Consider the following 10064-nt stretch of genomic DNA (forward strand, 5'->3'; position numbering starts at 1 on the left):
ATTATGATTTATGACCCACTACTGTCTGTGGATTTGTGAGTCCCCCTATCATTAGTATTTACAACCGGCACAGGTAGCCAGCCCAGCACCAGCAGTAGCAGATGGTACGCCTCCGACTGACATTTGGGCCAAGCCCAATCTGATATGGATTGCCGACACCAACTAGGTCGGGCCTGGGCTGGAATTTTTAAACACAGGTTGGGCCCAGCCTGGCTCAACGCTTAAGGGTCAATAGTGCTGGCTCAGGCTGCAACCTGCACAGTAATTTTAATACAAAAGTTGAGGGCCCAGACCTCATGGAGCGGGGAAGCCACATTCTTAACTAAGAGATATTAGATTGGGGGATGTTGGGATCCAGTCCAGTTGACACCCATGATCCACCTTAAGTATGTATGTATGTATGTATGTATGTATGTATGTATGTATGTATGTATGTATGTATGTATGTATGTATGTATGTATGTATGTCGTGGAAAACAATGAGTTCCCCCAAGTGATCAGCTGAGGGGGATCGTCAATCTAGAGGTATAAATCAGGCCATGTTAGACCGGCACGGCATGGCATGGCCTATATGGCCTGAGTCTATGCGGGCCCGTGCCGTGCCACCGGTTGCATGCTATGCCGGGCTGAGCTATGGGTTGGGCCTTGGCCTAAGCCAAACTGAGCCAGAAAGGCATACTTTTTTTTTTTACTAAGTAAAACTAAAATACTAAACTTTCCTTTGGGCTTTGGGAACAAATGGAAAAAATAAAAATATCTAACAAAGAAATGAAAAAATACTTACCAACATACAAAATAGACAACAAATTGAAAAAAAAATAGAAATTTTATTTCATTTAAAATATAAAAAAAAATTACAAATTGAAAATAAAAGGTTTCATTGTTGAAAAAATAACAAATAATTTAAATAAAATTGAAAAAATTACTCCATCTCATTGACTTTAATCATCTACTTCATCATGCGTATTAGTGTCATGCCCTTCTTTGTCTTATAATTTATCCTCAACATCCGGTAAATCTTTAAAATAGATGTCTTTTTCTTGTCTCTCATGGAAGAGCAAATGCATGCCCAAGTGGCCAGTACCACCCTTGCTATTGAAGCTAAAGTTATCCTACATTTTTGACAAATGACACTTTTTCCCTTCTTCTCAACCTCCGGTAAATCTTTAAAATAGATGTCTTTTTCTTGTCTCTCATGGAAGAGCAAATGCATGCCCAAGTGGCCAGTACCACCCTTGCTATTGAAGCTAAAGTTATCCTACATTTTTGACAAACGGCATTTTTCCCTTCTTCTCAACCTCCTCTATTTTAAATATTTTCTAAATCGGGCTAGTGAACTTACTGTTGGGGAATTGGTTTCGGGAGGAGAAGCCAGCCTTTTTTTAATTCTAAAAAAATAAAAATTAATTTAATTGCACTTACCTAGATGGTCGGATTACCAGTTCAGAATCTCAACTTGATTTCAGCAATTGAACCCTCAAAGCCTCCTAAATTGCTATGTGCCCAAGTGTATGAGAGACCGAGAAAGTACGAGAATTGAAAAGAGAATTGCTGAAATGGTGTAATGAGAATAGTGGATTAGTGGAGGATAAGGTTATTTATAGGAATTGAAAATTATTTAATTACTTAAAATACCCTAAAAACTAGTTTATTTTTTCATTGTTGAGAAGGGTATTTTTTATCATTGTAAAATCATTTATAACTTTATCCAAATGCCCTCAAAGTCCCAAAAAACTAGTTGTTATATCCTTTGGGCGTCCCCCAAGGGCCCTAAGGCCTTCAAATGGCTAGTTTTCTAGAACAGGTAGAACGGAGCAGCACAGCCTGCACAATCGTGCCATGCCTAACATGGGCCACGTGCCGTCGTGCTAGGCCATGCCAAGCTGGTCCAAAATCATGTTGGACCGCAGGTGGCACAGCCTGATTTATACCTCTAAGTAAATCAAATCATCTTCATTTAAAATTTAAAAGAAAAAGAATAACAAAAAAAAAAGAAATGCAGATTCATTCAACTAACTAGAATTTGTTCTCAGTTGCAAAAGCTTGTCTCGAAAAAAATGGGGAAGAGGGTACTGATGGTGCAAAACCAAAAGTCGGAACATAATAATCAGTAGATACAGCTTCAGGAGAGAGAGAGAGGCAAAGGAGGATACAGATGGAGGGAAAGGCTGCCGGCTCTAAAACTTGCAGTGATGGGTTTCTTGCTAGTAAAGAACTGACAAAACAGATTCAGTGTGTGCAGTTGATAAAAGGACGGACCTTCCTTCCGGCTTAACCACATATGTTACGTGTTGTGTCATCGTCCATATGACTCCCTCTGCCCCACCATACCATGTATTGCAGTTCCCCCCCATGTGAACATCAGCCCTTACATTTTCTGTATTTTACGGATATATAATATAACAAACTCTAGAGTCTAGATCTACACCTTTTTTTTTAAATTAAAAAAAAAAAAGAAAAAGGAATGAGAAAAAGCTCAGAAGCCTTTCTGTGATATTAATTGGTATTGCAATGGAGGGCTAGTGGACCATAGCTAGCTTGCTCTACCTGGACTTTCAGCTCACGTATAAATAAGCTAGCATATATTCTAACCCCCCCCCCCCCATCAAAATCCTTTCCTGCCTGGGTTAACTGCTTCTTATAAGTCTTTGGTTGTCATAACCACAAAAGTCGTTACAATGGACAAGGATCGATTTGCCGAGGACCAATAGCTCCTCCTCTTAGGAATGAGTTTTTGGCTGAAATTAATTAAGCAACAACACTGAATACTCAACACTCTAAGCCATGCATCCTGCAGTTGGGCTACAGTTAAAAGCCATCGATGACCACCTCCAAAAATGGACTAAAGGGCCCATTCCCCTACTCCATCCTCCAGTTCATGGATTGGAGGCCATTTCATCAAAAACACTTTTGCAATATCATTGTCTTTTCCCATCGAAACCACCCATTTAAGAAACCTTTCCAAATATCATCCTATAATTCTCATTTGTAGATTCCATTTGACCTTTATAAGGATAGGACTATAGCTTTAATTTCTTGCTTGCCTACCCGATAGAAAACGATAGGGCTAGCTAGTTTTACATTTTATATTATGAATTTATGATATAGACAACACAATTGGTGCAATTGTGCAAGTTCAAGGTACAAAATATCATAAATGAAGACTATGGGAAAAACAATACAAATTGGGATACACTTTTGGTAGTATTTTTAATGACTATAAATAAGGTGATAAATGTTGCAGAAAAATCAATACAAAAGTAACAAATGCATAAAAATGTGTTTTGATAGATTATGTAAAGTGTGAGAAAACCAATAAAATTAAACCTCATTAATACTAAATATATATATATATATATCTATATCTATATAATAATCATTTTTTCTTTTTATTTTTTGACTGATAGCTAGGAACCAAGAAGAGAAAGTTATTCGAAATATGGCTTCAAAAATTAAAAAAGAAAGTTATTCAAAATTTAAAACCCACTTGCCCTTAACAAGCTAATAATGAATTATGGTTAGTTGTGTGGTTTAACTGTTCCCTTTCACCTAGGAGACTTGCGCTCAACTCTTATCATACATAAATTGTTTTTTTTTTTCCTCGAAATACTTATCATATACAAAGTCAGTGGATTGCAAGCATCAAATATAAGAGTAAATTGATTAGAGGTCAGATCTTGAATGAACAAAACTAAATAAAAACAATACATATTGGCGAGGATGGCCTGAAACCTCTAAAATTTCACTTACAGTGTGCTTGTTATGACTTATGTAAATGGAATGTCTCGCTTTTTCACTTGTTTCTTTCTTTTCTTTTTAATGTAGATCTATTTGATTTTGGAGAGGATATATAAAGAAACTTGAGGGTTTGGTAGTGTCTCCTATAGATGAAGTAGATTTGCATAGGAAAGGTATAGATATGTAGATAGGTAATTTACAGAAAAGAAAGGGGGACAATTGGCGAGACAGTATTTTGTTTTTTCAATTAAAAGTGGCAACGTGTCAAGAGGTGAGGTTGGGAAGCAGGTGATCCCCATTCCCCAGTCTGAACTCTGAAGGGTTGGTTGGTATGTAAATTTGGAACTTGTTGATCAATTGACTTATCAGTAAAAGCTTGCATGGGACGTTGTCTATAGGTGTCTGGTCTGGTTAGTGTTCACGTACAAATTAAAAATCCTTTGTTTGCCTTGCTATCATACTGTGTCTCTCTCTCATTTACTCCTTGCATGAGCATGGCCGCTCTCTCCCTGACATCATCTTTTATTACTCTGGGACTTGAAATTCAAAGCTGTATGTACTATATATGGAAGGTTTAGAGGTTTTCAAGATGTTCGCTCACTTTCTTCTTCACCTACATCCCATTTTAAATATAAATTTGTAGCTAGCTAGACAGATAATTTAGCTTTCTTCTCTAGCTAAAAATCCTTACAAAGTCTCTTCTCTTCTCTGAAAGCTTCAATTATATATTCCCTTTAATTTAAAAGAAAAAGGGTGAATAAGTTGGACAGTCGGCATGGACGTACATTTTGAATGTGTTGGAGGCTTTTCATTAAAGCGGGTGTCCATCTTTCACCAAAGAATCATGTTGTGTCTATCTCAAGGATGAGGTTCGAAATTCCTTTTCCTCCATTAGTTGATCAACTAGTCATGATCGAGTTCTTTTAATTTCTTTCGCCAACATGATCTCTCGCAAGAAATTAATTCCAGACAAACGTACCCAATCATCACCGGTATGAGTGTGAGAGTACGTAGCCATGAAAAGGATCTCTTCTCCACTCGCTAGGACACCCATGAATTCAATCATGAATTTTGATAGATTACCGATCATATATTGCGTTATATATGTAAAGCCCACCCTATATACAACATTACATATATCAGGCAGAGACATCCTCGGTCCTCACGGAATGAGAGAGAGAGAGCGATGGTAGGTCCCTGCTGTCTCAACACCAAACGAGAGAGAGAGAGAGAGACGGTATGTAGTCCAAATCCACTGAGGAGGGGGAGGGGACCCCATGTCCATACAGTGAGAAGTGAGAGTTGTGGCGGGGTGACAACAACATCCAAACCCTGCTCAGCTCCTCAACGGTCCTATGTTTGACTGGGGGGGGGGGAACTTTTTGCTCTCTTTCTCACCACATTTTTTGATTTTTGAGGTACATTTGTTGATAATGACATTCGAAACCCATACCCCAAGTTTTCAAATGTTTTAAGTGTTTTTTTTTTTTTTGCTCTGAAACTTCGTTTTTCTTGTCGTTTTCCTCCTATCAGAGTTCAGAAACATTGAAACATGTTACAGATATAATAGATTCTTTGGATAAGCTTGACTGGCTGTCTTTAGTTTTTCTCCTTTTTCCTTTAACCATACGAGAATTTCAAATTCCTAGCCCGGCCCGGGGGAAGTGGAAATGCTCAGCGTACCCTCAAAAGAATTCATCAATATTTTTATTTTCTAGATTTTTAATTTCCTTCTTTTTAACTGAGTACTGCACATGAAAGGACGAAAATACCCATATCCATAAAAACAGAATAACAGCGTGGTTAGTTACTTATGTTATGGGGGAATAACAGTGGGAATGTCTTCTTCGGTGCTCCTCTAGAAAACAACTTTTGGGTTATTAAAATTAACCAGGGTCCAGGTATATGCCGGCCCCACTTACATTATTATATCATAAAAATGGGTACGTTGTGCGTAAGTCACCAACTCTTTTTTTTTTTTCTTCTTCTTCTTTACTTATATACATTCATATTTATCAGAAAAGAAATATCCTCTTTGTGTGTGAACGGTAAATGTGTACAATGCACAGTATAAATTCGTCCATCTCAGAGAATCTGCAAGCTAATATTTAGACATAATTGTTTCGTTCTTTAAAAAAAAATAAATTGTTAAAAAAGGCGGTAAATTAATATTGTGAAAACAAAAGCTAAAAACAAAAAAGAAAAATTAAAAGCAATAAAATGAAACTGGAGGAGTTTAAGTGGTAGAACAGTAAGCAACGTGCACAGGCAACAACCATCAGCGAGCTCCCACTCTAATCATCACAGAAGGACAACAAACAATCAAGATGCATTATATTGAGTAGAAGAATATCACAGTTTACCTTGAATAAATATTTTAAGTATATAACTACTAAATAATTATTTTATGGTGGAATGTTAATTAATTAAGTTCTGCAAATGGGTTTTAATTCCACGAAATACAATTGGATCTCCTTTACACACCCTATAACCGTTAATATCAATTTTATGAATGACCATTCTGTTATATTAAATAATTAAAAATTGTTGAGAGCTAGATTTGTTTTATGATTCCTTTTTATTCGAATTTAAATTTTGAATATCCAATAATTGTTCCCCAGATAATTTTTGAATAAAAAAGTCCCTGCTATTTTAAACAGTTTTAACTTTTAAGCTAACCATGTGGGCTGATGTTGTATTGAAATTTAAGTAGGAATGAATTGTCCATATTCAAACATCTCTCTGGTCAGAGGGATAATAGCCCCCACATGAGGCTGTCAGAAATACATTGTACAGTGAGCAGGATCCATTAATTTTTTCTTGGAGAAGTTATCTCACTCATTTTCATTGCTATATATTCCATGTTATCTATTTTTTATCATATTTTATTTTGAATATCGCTTACGGTTGTGGCACTTCTTTTCCTAGCATCCTCTTTTTGCTGGCCGGCAAAAAGTTGAATTGGACGGAATCAATTCCATCCTAACTAAGCAAGCTAGCATTCCCCTTTGAATCTTGGCTAAATTAGCCTTACTTGAGTTTTTTTTGGTAAGAATTTGAATTTAAGGACAGAAATGTCCACTGCTCTCGGAATGACTGTAGATAGTCCGGGCAATTTATCTACCAACGTTTTAATTGTTGATATTTTCACTTTAATTGTATATTTTGTTTCATGGAGAGATATTCCCAATATACTGTTGCAACAAAATGTAAAAATGGTGTGAGGACGGTTTCGTGAGGATCAAATCTCGTTTCCTCTAATTATTAACATCAGACCTGTTCCATGTCGGGCTTGTCCATTCCTATGTGGTTCCTTTTTTTCTTTATACAAAGAGGAAGTATACTCTTTTAATTAACTACATGATCACGGTATTGGATATTCAGTTATTCTCTAGGGTTCAATTCCAGTTGATTCAGCTTTTATCTTTTTCTAATCCATTCAGGGTCCATTTGGTTCACAGTTAGAATCGGAATCAAAATTGAAATGGTCATAGTCTATTTGGTTCATACGGGAATGGGAATAAAAATTGGAATTAACAGGAATGGGATTTCATTCCTAAGGAAGGGGCAGAGAATGGCCATTCCCTCAAATGAGGGAATGGGATTCTGATTCTCCAACCAAATAGTTGGAATGGGAATAGCCAATTCCAATTCCGATTCCAGACCCCTATTCATGAATTAATTGAAAATCATTCATCATTTTCCTTGTGGGTATAATTAATCATCTACCTGGAGAGTCCACATCTCCTGCCCACATAACATCATATGCACACATAGAGAACATCTCATCCTCCTACATAGTATTATGCATGAGGAGATGTTCTCAATGCACAGGGGTAGTATGTTGTGGGTAGACGTGGGCAAAGTTTTTGTGGGTAGGAGATCTAGAGTCCTACCTGGAGGCATCCCTCCAAGCAAGGTGCTAAGAAAACACCTAGAGGCATAGTCTAGAACTGTACAGACCCTTGAGGCATACATCTCTATTGCTAGGGGTGCAACTTGGGCAGGCCCAGCCTGAAATTTTACACAGGCTGTGTTTGGATTTTTGATCCTCAGGCTCAAGAAGTCAGGCTATTTTATTTTGTGGGCTGACCTGGTCCCAAACTTAGCCCATAGGTAGCCCAATCCCAGCCCAACTATGCACATTCATATATACATATGTATATATATGTAAATTTTGCATACATACATATACATATTTACCTATATATACATACTCATTTTGCATACATATTTAAATATATACATAAATATATGTATAAATATTTGCATAAATACACATATATGTATAATTTTAGAGTTGATTTATTGACCAGCCCGAGCCCAACCCAAACACATCAAATTACAGTGCAGGCTGGGTTAGAATTGGAAAGATCGAGCTTGACCCAGGCTCGGTCCAAGCTCGAACCCTAAGCCTAACTTTTAAAACCAGGCCTGGGTTGACCATAAACTTGGCCCAACCCGTCCGTCTTGCACCCCTATCTACTTTATATTAGAGGCGTACACTCCTTATGTTTCTGCATATTTAAGCCACTTTTTATAATAAAATGCTACAGATAAAAGTGGGTTAACCATTTCACCATGTTCCCGGCCCACAAAAACCCTCCAACTTTGTTTATTACGATACTATTAAAATGCCACTGTACAAATTTGCTAGATTGTCCCTTAGTGGAAGTCCCCCACCCTGGATGGGGGTGGGTACATGCCCCCCTCCAAACCTCAAAAAAACTAATCATAGTTCTATATGTATATATTTGAATCCGACTACATATGACCATAATAAGAACATATAAGAACCAGACCAAGCATATAATCAAAAAGGAAAGGTTCAAGGATCAGACCATCAAAGATTCAATTGTGATCAAATCAAATGTAACATATATCATATTAGAACCAAGATAAGGAAAGGTTCAAGGATCAGACCATCAGAGATTCAAGCATGTATATATTTTGCAGGTCATAATATACTTTACAATTAATATCATATTAGAATGTATTGAATAGAGGGGCTAATCCTTTAAAGATACATAAGTGAAAACTGAAAACAAATAAATAAATGGATCAATGGTAATGAGGCAATACACATAAACAAAAGGTCATGAGTTTAATCTTGCAATTGTCATTTTGCATTTAATGACGCAGTAGACTTTATGAAACCGGGAGTGGTTTGGATTCTTTGGTTAAACAGGACGGTCAGTCAGTTATGACCGAGTTTCTATCAGTTCTGATCCCTAGAGTATGACCAAACCGGGGGCAATGGCTGGCTCATGATTCACCGAGCCCGACCATGCAACTAGTTTAGTTCGATTTTCATCTATGCAACACTGCTTCCTCCTCTTATATATACTCTAAATTACGTTTCACGCCTTAAAACTCAAATGGTGGAACACCTTGCATCACACCTTCACACGTTTTGACAAACACAATGAATGGTTATCAATAAAAAATGAACCAATCGATTAAAGATTTGGGCTATTTTCCCGAGATCGCTCACAGTCGTTCTCGTCGACAAATCTTTGTATACAAGATTGATGAGTTGAGACTTATGTAGGAGTGGTAGCTAATAAGCTAGGTCTCCGTATTAAACTCCAATTGTTTGGGGGAACAAATTAAAACCATATTGATAGATCCTAGGCAATTTTTTTGGGACCTATTAAAGTCTCTAAACAATCATTTTTTCCTTTTTTTCAGAAGAAGAGATGATTGGATCAGTGACTACTGACTAGACTATAGGGGAGCAGCTAGCAGGCCATATATAGGCCGGCCCATAGCCCACCACCACCTCGGGATTTCAACCATGGGACATGTAGCCAAAGGGTAAGCAGTTAGATGAAATCATGAAATCATGGCTTCTTATAAAAATTCCGTTACAACTCTCCCAAAGACTAGATGGAGGAATTAATTCTTTCCTCTAGTGAGATAAATATATATATATATATATATATTGGCTAATCATTCTCGTCTCGTGTATGGAGTGTTCCAATTATATTGAACAGCGCAGCGCACGCAGTTGATCCCACACTGGTTGGTGATGCTCTTTATGTATCAAAGTAAAAGGAGGAGAGAGTGAGAGACCCAAAAAATAAAAGGTGGGTTTTCTTGCTATGACTGTTTTGTATATAGAAAAATTAGGTTATGTTATATTTTATACAACTTTCAATATAGTACGATGAACTTTCAACTTACCATGCTAGCATGTTAAACTAAGGAATTACAAATCTTAACTCTTATTTTTTATATTAAATCGAGCCCATTTTGAACTAAGTAATGTTGTCAAATAAGCGTTTTTTTATTTTTTTATTAGAAAAAACACTCCAAAAAGCACC

The sequence above is a fragment of the Nelumbo nucifera genome, chromosome 5 (genome assembly GCF_055504915.1).
Source record: "Nelumbo nucifera cultivar China Antique chromosome 5, China Antique-T2T, whole genome shotgun sequence".
NCBI classification, from domain to species: Eukaryota; Viridiplantae; Streptophyta; class Magnoliopsida; order Proteales; family Nelumbonaceae; genus Nelumbo; species Nelumbo nucifera.